Source organism: Pinus tabuliformis, chromosome 9 (assembly GCF_031772625.1).
Source record: "Pinus tabuliformis cultivar Carrire ecotype Pingquan chromosome 9, CPIR1, whole genome shotgun sequence".
NCBI lineage: Eukaryota > Viridiplantae > Streptophyta > Pinopsida > Pinales > Pinaceae > Pinus > Pinus tabuliformis.
Genome location: NC_142307.1, coordinates 1,882,217,871 through 1,882,232,169, shown reverse-complemented (window position 1 = coordinate 1,882,232,169; position 14,299 = coordinate 1,882,217,871). Strand labels below are relative to the sequence as shown.

Sequence of the window (14,299 nt, the reverse complement as noted above, 5' to 3'; positions counted from 1 at the left end):
CCAATCTCTCTCCTCGTCTTTGATGGCCTTGGTGGCTTCTTTGGCTAACATCTCGGCTGATTTCTCCTTTGGCTTCCCTCTTTTCAAACTTCCTGTAGAAACAGTTCTCTGCCTTCCTATAGAAACAGTCTGCTAGCAGTTCTCTGTCTTCCTGTAGAAACAGTCTGCTAACAATTCTCTGTCTTCCTGTAGAAACAGTCGGCATTGTCTTAGCCTGCTTGGCTGAGGGTGCTTTTCCTTTCAGCTTGGCTGTGGTAGCCTTCGTCTTCTCACCCTTCTGCTCTTCTTCCTCACTGTTTGCTGCTTTTCTTAGTGAATCCTCAGCCTTGTTATGAGTGCACAAGTATATGCAATCATATGGAAGAAATGGTGCCTTTGGCATTTGTGTTATTTTACCACCCCCTGCTTTGGCCTCAACAGCTTGTCCTTTTCCCTCATTCCTCTGCCTGTTCCTTTTGTGGTGGTCTTTCTTGTGTTTGTTACATCATCAATGAGACCCTCACTGTTGCTTCTTTATCATATCCATGAAGTCTACCTGAAGGTTAGATCTCCATGTGTGTCTAAACTGTGATTGCAACCGTGGAATTTTATTTCAAATACCCATTGAGAGATATCAAATTACAGTTCACACTGAGGTATGCAAGCTAATATAAATTGAATGCTGAGATCCTTGATCCTAGGACAGATCCTTCAACTTCATCTCTTTGATGAAAACACTTGCAGGTTGACAAGATGATGTTCATACATATTCCTAGGTTTATACATCCATAGATATTTCCTTTAATCATAGGTATGCTGAGTATCACATATATTCATTGTGATATGTCTAGACATATCTGAATATAGAACCAAGATGCAACCCTTGTTATTTCTGCAATATATATACATAGTCTTCTCTGTCCCTCAACTGCAAGTTTCACAGTAACAATCCTTCCATCAATGGTTTTGTTTGGTTCCTCACGGGCTCACTTAGTAGCCTCCACAGTCTCGAGAGTCACAAATGCAAATCCCTTGTTGGTGAAAAATACATACAAAATTAACCAAGACAAATACAGCCAAACAATCTAGGCCTCGGAAAAACATGCATAAATCTCTAAGAATAGAGACATTTTAAACTGCCCATCATAAAGAAATCTGATGTATCTTAGATTTGTAACCTAGATTTGCTGGTATTCTTATCATATGCAACTAAACCTTCTTCCATCTCTCCATATTTGGAAGAAAACTTCTAGAATATTATCATTGGCCATGTCATATGAAATACGACCAAGGTAAAGTTTCCTTTGAGCTTGATTTGCACTTTAACCAGGACCTGTTCCCACCACTGAGTAATTTCTTACAGTAATCCCGCTCTTTCTTCAAGCTTCGAACTGGATGAAGAAAAACTTGGGCTTCTCTTCTCTGGAAGACTCTGCTATGTAAAAATTCTTCCTGTAGAAACGCCTGTAGATTGTGATAGGTGGGAGATTTTTTTTAAAAACGATAGAAATCTAAGAAATCAGGAAGAAAACTTGTAGAGGACCATTGGTTAACTGATCTGGAAGTGGTGGATGCGTGCTCCAGTTATAACTGCAGTTGAACAGAGGGTGTGAGAATCAGCCGAGTGTCATTTAATTTTGGCGTGATTCATGGTGAGGGAGTGCAGTGGCCAAGCGTACATGGCCACATGCAGACGGCAGTGCTGTGATGAGCTGCATGGCCTCCTTCCGTTAATCAGTTGCACTGGAGTTACCACTGTCTGTTTTTTTTTATTTTATTTTTTAAAATTTTTTTAATTCCCCGTGACTGAATACACACATGCATTGATGATCCCTGGATGAGTGCAATCAGACTTGCTACCTTTCTAACTAAATCTCACCATCTCATTCATTCATGCAATGCTTTAGATTAGATCTATGCAAACAGAGGAACAAGTTTAGTCACGTACCTGCAAGTTGTGCGTGGTTGCTTTGCTGCATGCATGTGTTGATCTTCATTTGCTGCATGCATGTGTTGATGATTCATGGTTGTTTTTTTCTTGTGCAGGTGTCCTCTGGACGAATCCAAGCTGCAGGAGTTCATTTCCACGTTCAGACCTGCACGTTCAAGCTGCTGCTGCTGCATTGTCACAGAACCAGAACTTGTCTTCGCCATTTCTCCCAAACGGTAAAGCAGATTGATCTGAAACTTGCTGAGCATGTTTTTATCATCACGATGCATCTCCCATAGCAAAATCATGATCAATGGATGCACAGATTTCGAGAAAAATGGAAAATGGCTGAAGATTTCAGAGCTCGATTTCTCGGACACCGTGCATCGGAATCGGCTGAAACTGCTTGGGTAGGTTATCATCACCCTTGTAAAATTCCCCATAAAACGGTTTGTCAAATGGATGCATGGTTTTCAAGTTATGGAAAAAACAAATTTTTCTCTATGGATTTTTGCCTCAAGGCTTTTTGCAAATGTTTGCATGGAAGGAAAAACTGAGCTTGGGCTGTGATGCAGGTATGGAGATGATGGAGGAGGAGTTGGAAGATTTCATGAGGACTTCTGAGCCCTTGAGGAAGCTACCATGTTCACCAAACCACTTTTTGAAATCCATGTCTAGTTTCCCGCAATTTCTATAGGAAGTTCCTGTAGAAGCACAATGAGAAGCACAAGGAGGTGGAAAAAATGATGGATAAAGGCAAGGGATGGACACACAAGTGCTTGTAGGCCTAATCAACAGATTCCCACCATCAGATTCCATTTTAAACTTGAATTTGGTTCGTCCAAAGGTTCTACAGGATGTTTCCTGTAGAAATACAGAGCTTCCTGTAGAAGGCACAAGAAAATTCCTTTGACCTTGATTTGAGTGCTCCTCCTGTCATGAAATGTCCTTCTTGCAACCTGCAATTAGCCAATGGAGATTAGTTTTATTTTTCTTTTTCTTTTTCTCTTTTTTTTTTTTTTTGAAAAACAACTAGGGCGCCTCATGGAGGTTTTCACCCTAATTGCCTGCCCTGGGCGCCTCCAAGGGAGGTTTTCACCCAGAGATCTTATTCTCTTTTCTCTTTTTTTTTTCCAACCCATTGACCGCCTCATGGAGGTTTTCAATCAATGAGCCAATCTAAGGCGCCTCCGAGGATGTTTTCAGCTTAGATTTCTATTTTCCTTTTTTTCATTTTTTTTTCTTTTTCTTTTTTTCTTTTTTCTTTTTTTTCTACCCTACCCTACTTGAAAAACAAAATCGTTCTCAAGTATAAGAATACTTCCAGTGGAGCCATGTGCACATCAAGATTAGAGACAAAATGATGTGGAGGCTCGAAATGCATGCTTTGACAGGTATCCAGATCTCAGAGCCCAAATGATCTGGCTTTGGAGGGATCAAACAAAGCTGAGGAAGAAAGTACTGCTGCAAATTAGTCACCTTCTGAAACCATATCTCAATATAGCTTTGATATCCTTGGTCCTTTTGCTGATCTGGATCATTCTTCATGTCACCTTCTATCATGACCTTCTCATCTTCCTCTTTTTGCTGATCTTTCTCTTGAGTACATGGAGGATTTGATGGTAACCATGAGGGATCTCTCTCGATCTCTGATTTAGATCTCTTCTCTTCATCAAGTGCAGCCCATGGTTCTTTGATCTCCTCTTTGGAACCTTCTTTTTCCTTTGGTCCTTCAATGTTGTCAATAGATTCTCTCTTTTGCAACACTCTTCCTGAGCTTTGGTGAACATCATTGAGCTCAAAAGGAGTCATTTGCACATGTTGTGCCTCAGCTTTGCAATTGGGTTGAGCTACTCCATGGTATGGCTTTGGAAATGGTACGGGTAGTTGAGTGGAGGTGTGAAATTGAGATGGAGATGGATGGCATTGTGGTTGGGTAGGCATTTGGGGTTGCCTTGGTGGAGGAGGAGGCGATGGTTGTGGATGAGCAGGTGGTGGAGGAAAATGAGTGGGATGAGAGTTGTACTGGGGCCTCCACTCCTGATAAGGTGCATTCCACTGAGGCTGTGGCTGAGCATAAGAGTGAAATGAATGAGCAGCTGGTTGGGCGTAATATGGATCTGTGAAGGAACAAGGAGGAGGTGTGAACCATGAAGGGTGAGCAGGGGGACCCCAAGAGGGTATGGAAGTGGTTTGATAGGGGTCATAATAGGTCTGGGATGTACCTTGCATTCCCTGCTGGTAGGGTATGGGTCCATGTGGCCTCCTTTGGTTCATATAACAGAGTGATTCAGTGGCTCCTTTAGCTCTCTGGTATGCAGCTTTGATTCTGGGTAAGGAAGGGCACTGATCTGTAGGATGGTATTCTTCACAGATGAAACACACTTCTAGGGAGTGCATTGGACATTCGTTCCTAGGATGCTTTCTAGTGCACTTGGGACAAAAGATGACCAAAGCCCTCTTGGCTTCCTCTTGCTTCTTTTGGACCCACGGGGTATCCAATTGCATGGCAAGAAACTGCCTCATATCACTCTTGAAATCTTCTATCTGATCTTCAAATTCGTCTTTGGAAAAGGGACTGCTCCCAACATTTCTAGTTGTAGCCATTTGCCCCAGAGGAATGGTTTCTTCTTCTTCTCCCCTAGAGGTTCTTTAAGTATGCCTTGATGTCCACCCAGGGGTTCTTTAATCACAGCCATCGGAGAAGAGAGAACGTTGGCTGTGTGAAGCAGTGGGGGTGTTGTGCAATCATTTTTCTAACTTATCTCTGCTCCTACAAGGCATGAAATGAAATCTTTTTGGTTGATTTTTTCTTTTTTCTACTTCTACTTGCAAAACTGAAATAGATTGAACTGCAACTAACTATCTTGCTAAAATGAAAATGCGGAATTGAAATGAAAGCAGGAAAGGACTAATCTATTTTGCTCAAATGAAATTACAGGAATGAAATGCGAGTGTACGCTTGCGGAATTGAAATGCTAATCTATGCTTGCAAAAATGAAATTGCGGAATTGAAATACTAATCTATGAAAGCGAGAAATGCAAATCTATGAAAGCGGGAAATGCTAATCTACTTTTGCATAAATGAAGTTGCATAATGGAAATGAAATAAACTACTTAGCAGAAGATTGTAGTGGAAAATAGAAGAAAAGCAACAATTACTAATACTCTGACGCTTCCCCGGCAATGGCGCCAAAAAGATGGTGGGCTCCAGTATTGTAGCAATAATGCTACAACTCCTGGGGCTTCCTATCTCTAATTTTATCAACCCGGTAGTTCGTACAAACTTGGAAGCGACGGTGCTGTATGCACAAGTACTAGCTCTTGTCGCAGCTGTCACTTGGTCAGCTGGCACAAGTCCACTAGGGCTCAAGCCAACTTCTATATGCTCTCAGAAGAAGCTTTCTAAATGATGGACGAAGGCTATCTCAAAGGAAATTAATCTACTTTGCAAAAATGAACTGAAAGCCAACCAAAACATGGAAACCCTAGTAAACCCTAATCTGACTAGCTTAATCTCTATGATGCAATGGTGGGAGTGCAAGCGTCTAAGAATGATGCCATTACTGCTAGTGATATGAAATGCATGAACTTAAACTACCTCCATTGGAAAGAACATTGTTTTTGTATTTTTGCTTAAGTGGTTGGAGTGATTATGATTTTGTTTCCTATTAGGGTTTGGCTGTGCAGAGGTGGTGCGAAGGGAGAGAAAGCTTGGGAAAGGTCAAGAGGGCTAGGAGAGGTTCCAGGGGATCCCTAACATCATTCCACAGGAGTCCACAACGTTCAGATGCTCGGCAACCGAGTTTGCAGGCTTCTACAGGATGTCTGCAGGGGATCCTACAGGAAGCTCGGGATTTCTACAGGAAGTCTGCTAACTTCTACAGGATGTGCTATGGTTGGAGTTTTGGGTGCTGGAGGAGTGAAGGAGTGGTATGAGTGGATGGGTGAGGTGAAGGAGGAGTTTGTGGTGTCTCAGGGACAGAGATATGAGATGAGGAAAGAGTGGGTACAGTTGGTTGGTGAATAGAAGGGTGGAAGCAAGGAAAAGTTGAAAAGATGGAGCTACGTGAGAAGTAGAAGGGTTGGAAAGCTAATGAGCTGAACAAAGGTCGAGCAAGTGGCTTTAGGCGTGGTTGAGAAGAAGAAGAACACGATAAAGTGAATCTATGTGGTGTAAAAGAAACAAATCCTCTATGTCTTGCACAAAACCAAGAATTACATCAACCTATTCTAACTGTGTTATTAAATCAATGAACAACAATGTAAATTGTGGAGAGAAATCGTGCATGGTGTTGGAACGAAGAAGTATTGCTCAAGATCAGAATGCATGGACGGTTTTATAACTGAAATGACTGTGTGGCAGCTTGCATGAAAGCATAAGACTGCGTTTTTTGGTGGTTGGTACAGCCCACACCCCCAATCTCTAAACAGAGATGGCAGCGAGTGCACTATCAACCTTTTTTGGATCTCCAATGAATTACAATCCTCCTACTCTAATATAAACAACTAAAAGCACTTGAACTGTAAACTAATCCTACTCAATCACACAAAAGAAATCGAATCAGCAGACTGTAAATTCTAAATGCATGTCAAAACAGAGGAAATAAAGTGCTGCAAGGAAACAAGTAACAATACAAGGAAGAGGAGGTCTATTGCTCTCAGGTTGGGCCCTTAACCTGAGAGCTATAGCTCCCCTAAGAACTCAGAATCAAATCCAAATCTAACTGCCTTTATTAAAATATCATGATCATGAGTCTAACAACGTGCCAAAATTGGCTTACAAAGAGCAAAAACAGAGCTACAACATGACTAACCAAATTGACTCTATTAACATAAAAATAATCAAAAACATGCAATAAACCAATGAGAATGGTGGATTAAGTCAACTTAGGAGGTTGGATGAGCCCAAATAATTGTCCATTTTTGGGGCTCATCAGTCATTTAAGATTTTTTTGTACTCTATAGCTTCCTTGACTATGGGGATACCCTGCAGCATAGTGTCATCCACAAATTGTTGATTAGTCAAGGATTGGCCATTCTTCATTAATTGAAGGCCCTTGATCTTTCCTAGAACATTAGCAGTTTTAATAGTTCGGCCCAAACCTTCCATCATAGGATGGAAAGAAAGGGAGAGAGTGGATCTCCTTGTCTAAGGCCTCTGGAAGGAGTGAAGATCTCTGAGGGTGTGCCATTCACCAGAATTGAAAAGCTGGGTGAGGTAACCATTGCCATAACCCATCTGATCCAGTCATGATCAAACCCAAATGTGAAAAGGACCTTTTTGATGTAAATCCAGTTCACCTTATCATACGCTTTCGCAATGTCTAATTGCATGATCATACTGGCCTTCTTTTTGTTGCTGAGAGAGTGAACGACCTCATGGGCCTAAATAATATTATCCAAGATTTTCATTCCTTCCGCATAAACAGACTGTTCCCCAAAAATCAAAGAAGGCAGAAGAGGTTTGAGTCTGTTGGCCAGGATCTTAGAAATGATTTTGTAAACAACATTGCATAAAGCAATGGGTCTGAACTTATCAGGAGTCAGGGCTGAGTCTTGTTTGGGGATCAGGGAGATGAAAGAGGTGTTGAGGGCTTTTAGAATGGATCTGCTTCTTCTGGATTCCTCAACCACATCCAAAATATCCTGTTTGACAACATTCCAACAGGCTTTGAAAAAGTCCATGTTAAAACCATCTAGACTTGGAGCTTTTCCATTCTGCATCTCTTTGATCACCGTACTAACCTCTGCTTCAGATACTAGTTTGTTTAGGTTAAAGTTATCTTCTCTAGACACCATCCTGGGAATATTCTTTATAATTTCCTTGATGTGATGGTCTCTGTCTGGATTGTTTTCATTTGTGATACCTCTGAAATGTTGAACCATCACAGCTTTGATATTCTTGTGAGTGGTTTGAAGCTCCCCATCTTCATTCAATATTGAGGAGATTCTATTGTGCATTCTATTGGCTATGGTGGAACGGTGGAAAAACCTAGTGTTCTGTTCACCTTCTTTGAGCCATTGAACTCTGGACTTGTGTCTCCAAAAAAATTCCTCCTGTTTGCATAAATTATCCCAATCAAGGTTGAGTTTTTCAGCTTGCTCACTTTTAGATTTATCAAATTTAAACCTTCTATGATCATTGCTTGGTTTAGTACCTGCATTTTGATCTCTACTAATTTTTTGTTTGCAAAAATTTTACCAAAATCCTTCTTGTTCCATTCTTTGAGTTTGGTTTTTATGTGTTTTAGTCTTTTGTGGAGGAGGAACATTTTGGAGCCCTGAATCTGAAGATCTTCGGACCACCATTCCTCAATATTGATGATAAAATCTAGGTGGGAGAGCCAGATATTTTCAAATCTAAAGGGTATGTTCTTGGGAGCATCAATTCCATTGATTTCTAATTGAATCAGCCAATGATTAGAGCCTCAAAATGGGAGAACATTTGCAAATATTTCTGAATTTGTGAGCATCAACTTCTCAGAGATCAAAAATCTGTCTAACTTAGAGGCAACCTGAGCATCACCTCCTCTTTTGTTATTCCAAGTAAAAAGACCATTTTGCATTTCAGAGTCAACCATCTTCATGTCTTCTGTGAAAGAATTGAACCCTAATGAATCTCTACTGAGGATTCTAGTGCCTCCTTTTTTTTCCGAAAGAGATTTAATCATATTAAAGTCTCCTCCAATGACCAAAGGGATTTCTTTATGTCTGCTTTTGAGATCTACCAGGGAGTTCACAAATCTATGCTTCGATGAGAACCATAGACATTCGTAACCAGGAAGGTATCAAACATCCCCATTGGCTGAATGATAGCTGATAAGTAATTTCTCGTTGCCTCAACATCTACAATAGTGACTTTTTGGGGGTTCAAGAGAGTAAGAATTCCCCCCACTGTGTTTTCTGCTTTAACTTCTAGAAACTCAAATTTACTGAGCCATTTGCTATGGATTTGTTTTATTTCTAAATGGATCATTTTATTTCTTGAATGAAGATTATGTCCGGCATTGCTAGTTTCATTCTGTTGCTTAGCATTATCTGTTTTCTTTTACTACCTAGACCTCTGATAGTCCATGAGATGAAATTCATAATTAAAGATTTGTAAAGGAGTAGCCGGTTAGATCTTTCATCTTACCAAAGTCTATCATTAGCTTTCCACACTCCATCAGGAGCCCATTTTGCTTTTTTCTGCCTATATTCTTTCCTGGATTTCTGGTGGCTAATCCTAGATTTAATTTCATTGTTTTCACCCCTTTGTGCTCCTATTTGTGGATGTTCTTACATTTATCCTACCCTTGTTCCTGAGTTTTCCATAAAAAAAACTGTTGTATTCTGTTGCATTCATCTTGGGGCAGAGAATCTATTCCTCCTTTGGTTCCTTGCATCAGGAATCCTTCCAGATCCAAGTTTTCCTTGTCGAGGATTTCTTGTAGTTCGTGCTCTTCTAGATCTGTTTCACTTTGAGTCATTTCCTGGTCCATTTCCATTTTTGTTTCACTTCTCATTGCTTCTTTTAGAGAGTCAATGGCCGAAGAGAGATTTAAGTCCTCTTTCTTTTCTTTTTCTTTAGCATCTTCCTCTGGATCTTGATTTTCTCTTGTGATTTCTTCAGTCTCTTCTAGCACTTTAAACTTATTCTGACTGGCTTTTTTCCCCTCAGTTTGTTGTTGTTTTGATCCCTTTTTTCCTCCCCTTCCTTTGCTGGTCACTTTCTAAAAGTTTTCAGTGTCCTTCATTGTATCAAGTTTTTCTTTATTATCTTCTTTGCTGAGAGGGAAGTCTCTTAACAAATGCCGATGTTCGTGGCATCTTCAGCATTTGAAGGGTATATTCTCGTAGTCAACTGCCTACACCCATTCCTCATCCAAAACTTCTAGGACAACTTCATCCGGAAGTGCTCCTGATAGATCCATTTCCACACAGATTCTAGCAAAGGAGGTGTATTTTCCCCTTCTTATGGCTTTAGAAGCTTTGATATAGCGTCCTAGTTTATTACCAGTGGAAGCCAATGAGTCAGTTTGCCAATAATCCAGAGGTAGAGAGTAGAGCCTTACCCACACCGGAACCGAGGAGAAGATCTCCCTCTCTGGAACAAATTTCATTTTCCAAGGTCTCATATAGAGACCTGCTGCAGCAAAAAAATAGGGTCCTCCTTTAAATATTCTGTCTTTATCTTCGATGTTGGAGAACACTACTATGAAGAATCCTTTTGACCCCAGATGTAGATCAATGCTTCCTTTGGGCTTCCAATGATACTTGATCCACGTTTGTAAATCCTTTTCAGTGGGCCATAGTCCCATGAATTTACAGATTATGGGGTAGGTTCCCATATGTTCCCTGTGCTCCTGCAGTGCAGGATCATTTAATATTACTCGGGGAGAGATTTATGTTTTTGGTTTGCAAGGTCCTTTTAGTTTTTGTCTCTTGAACCCAGACTTTTGTCTTCTTCCTCTTTGTCCTTTGTGTTGTTGTTTTCTTTTGTTCTAGTCCCATCTGTTTCCTTTTCATTGTCTCTGAATCTGTAGTTCATATCGCTTTTACCGTTTCCAGTGGGCCCCTTACTTCCGCTGGCTATTACATCTTTATAGGAGGGAGCCGAGCTCCCTCCCATGCCACTCTCCATACGAATCGAACTCTGCTTGTTGAGGAACCCTGGCCACCACGTTTCTTCCTCTCCCGCCGCTCCCCAAAAATCCAGTAAGTGTGATTTACTTTCCAACGGGTGTGATTTCAATTATGCAAGTGTGGTGTGATTTTATTTATGCAAGTGTGGTGCGATTTCAATTCTGCAAGAGTTATTTCCTTTATGCAAGTGTTATTTCAATTTATTTATGTTTGGTTTGATTTGGTTTGGATTGGATTCAATTATTATGTTTTGTAATTAGTTTTAATTCCATTAGATTAATATAATCTGAAAGATAACCACCTAGTACACATAGTACAGGTATACCTCGTCAATTCTAAACACCCTAGGTTGACAATTAATGACAACGATTAATGCGCATTTTATTGTCTACTTCACAAGTTCCTTTTTGTAACCACTCAGTAGATTCAGAACTCTCCTCTTTCTAATGTTTTAAGTCTTGTCAATTTAAGCATGTGCATTGTCTATTAAACATTTTCTCCATTGTGATCCCACAGCACAATCAAAACCCTCCTCTTTCTAATGTTTTAAGTCTTGTTAATTTAAGCATGTGCATTTTAGTGTGGAAGTAAGCTTATTTAATTATACTCTTAAAATTCTTTGAGAGTCAATTGTACAATCCTTAATTGAATTCAGTTAGTATCTCCATAAAATGTTTGGCTTATGTATTTCTTTAGTTTTCTATTATCTTTGTCACGTGGTTCGGGTTGGTTTGATATTATCCTTGTCATAGTATGATATTTTGGATTTGTTAACGAAGCTCTTTGAAGCATCTATAAAGAACCATGGATGAATTATTGTCTTAGGAAGCCTCAGATACATTGTCAAGAACATTTCAAATACCAATGAATAATGAACAAACAATGATCAAACATAGACTGCAGAATGCTACATAGGCTAAAGTAATTAGCTCAAAATCCCCCATGGTAAGGCGATACTAACACATTGCAAAAATTTACAAAGGGAGAAACCAGAGGTTTCCATTTATTATTTTGTAAGGAAATGTTAAAACAACACATGCTTGACTCTTGAAATTCCAGAAAAGGACATAACAAATTAGGTGGAGAAACTTTCCCTACTCCAACTTCAGAGGGTAATGTCAATGCTATATATTGTAACAAAAGGAAATGCAGATTGTTGTCTTGAGAGAAAATTTAATGCAACCTTTCACACATAGAGAGATGGACTATCAAACTACAGTGGTAATTAGATAGCCTCAACTATATAAAGAGTTGGTAATTACATAGTCAAAGACAACTGATGAGTCTTTCTATCTGGATTCTGTCCATATAATAGTAACCTAGAATTTCTACTAGATTACTTACGATGAAAAGCACTAATTCTAGAATTTTTATTCGATTCCTTATGATGCAAAGCACCATTATTGTCTCTGCATGTTGGTCATTTCATATATATTTTTTTCATTATCAACCGAGTTTCCTTGTTAGATTATAGATATAGACACAAAGCCCTTAACATTACATTGTCTTTGGCATTTAAACCAAAATATTTGGATTAATTCTCTGTATGATGGTTATTCCAAATCTATATTTTCATTATCAACCCATGTTCCTTACTAGATATCTTCACATTGCATTTCCTTTAGCATTTAAATTTTAAACCAAGGTTCAACATTGTCTTTGGCATTAAAACCCAGAGATTTGGGAAAACGAGGCATGAATCTTTCATTTATGATAAAATTAACTTTGGACTACCATGATAGAAACTTAGAAAAACTGAACTGAATTCTTCAAAAAAACTTAGATTAATGAATGTCAAAATAATACAAAATTTAGCTTACATAGATCCAAAGAATGATACACTTTGGAATGCTTTTCCAGGCACTAGAAAAAGAACAAAAATCCTCAATCTTTAAAAGCCAATAGCTAGAGCATGTAACCAACATGGTTGCAACCTTTATAAACGAAATATTCCCACCTTAACTGGGGATATTTGCCTCTTTTGAGCTCTATCCTTCACCTCCTTGCCTCTGCAGCAATTTCATCTTAGTTCTTTTACATTGGCATTTGGTCATGAAGATCATTTGAAATCTTAGTGTCAAACAAAGATTCATCTAAAACACTCAGATGAAGAAAACCTGAACATACAATATCCTTTGTAGACATCGCACCATCCTTATCAAACCCAAATGAGAGCTTAGGGGAAAAATCAAACATTTCCCTTCCAAGCCTATGTGGCTTGTCATACACTAAGACTAAAGTTGAACTACTAGAAAATATCTCAGAATTCTCATGCACATCACATCTTTGAAAATCATCACATGAAGTAGTTGTTTTTGTTTCTCTTCTAGTATCTGAATGAGATGATGATGGTCGAGATGTGTAAGGCATGTTTTTATCTTTCCTTTTCTAAAGGCACAATGCCAACTGGAGGATTCATTATTAAAGTAGATATATTTGCATCTAGGAAGTTCTTTCCCATGAAAAAACTTTGTGTTGAAAACAAATATCCTCCTGTAGAAAAATTAAATGCATCTAGACCATGGTTAATGTCAGAATGAGAAATACAACTCTTTTGGCGAGCATATCCCTTTGAAACCATGATATCTCCCTATATAGCGGGGGTTGTTGGCATCACTGTTTCATATATGTCATCTTTCACTTGTGGGAGACTTGTAATATAACTTTCAAGTTGTTGCGGTAAGCAATGTTGTTGCTGAACTTGAACGTTCTGCACAAAATTTTGCAAGTAGACAAAGGAGAATGGCAATTGAGATGAAGTTGAATCCCAATTATTAGCCTTTGGAATTTTCACAGGCCTCTCATAACCTGTTAGAACTTCTGAAAACCTGACACCTGAATTATATTCCAGACATGTTGTTGAGGTAATTTTTATATTCTCCATGGGATTGAATGACTGCAAGGATCTACCTTGGTCAAAATTCTCATGGGGCTGATAGTCTATCAATATCGATAATTTCTCTGGAATTGGAGTAGAGAAAGTGTTATATTTCCTTAAAAGTGCAAGATCTTCCATGCCTTGTAAAAAAAAAAATCCAGTCAACCTGATGTCAATGACTATCTCCATCTTATGTGAAAGCTTGAATAGGAGTATAAATGAATTTGAAGCATACCAAAGTTGACAACCATTGAGTTGATAACATTTCCATCTTCATAGTCTGAGATTTTGGATTTTTCAATGAAACTCTTTCAAGCATCTATAAAAAACAATGGATGAATTATTGTCTTGGGAAGCCTTAGATACATTGTCAAGAACATTTCAAATACCAACGAAGAATGAACAAACAATGATCAAACATAGACTACCAAATGCTACATAGTATAAAGTAATTAGCTTAATATCCCCCATGGTAAGGCGTTACTAACACATTGCAAAACTTTTAAAAGGGAGAAACCATAGGTTTCCATTTATTATTTTGTAAGGAATTGTTAAAACAAAAAATGCTTGACTCTTGAGATTCCAGAAAACAATGTAACAAGTTAGGTGGATAAACTTTCCCTACTCGAACTTCGGATGGTAATGTCAATGCTATATATTGTAACAAAATGAAATGGGGACTGTTGTCTTCAGAGAAAAGTTAATGCAACCTTTCAAAGAGTTTGGCTATTAAACCATAGTGGTAATTAGATAGCCTCAGCTATATAAAGAGTTGATAATTACATAGTCAAAGACATCCAGTGAGTCTTTCTATCTGGATTCTGTCCATATAACAATAACCTAGAATTTCTACCAGATTACTTATGATGCAAAGCACTTATTCT

At 38.8% G+C, this 14,299-nt stretch overlaps 1 pseudogene; it reads right to left on the bottom strand.

The window, feature by feature from the left end:
- Positions 1–12,911: 12,911 nt before the first annotated feature.
- LOC149156435 (uncharacterized) lies at positions 12,912–13,734 on the bottom strand (annotated as a pseudogene).
- Between the last annotated feature and the right edge of the window lie 565 nt (positions 13,735–14,299).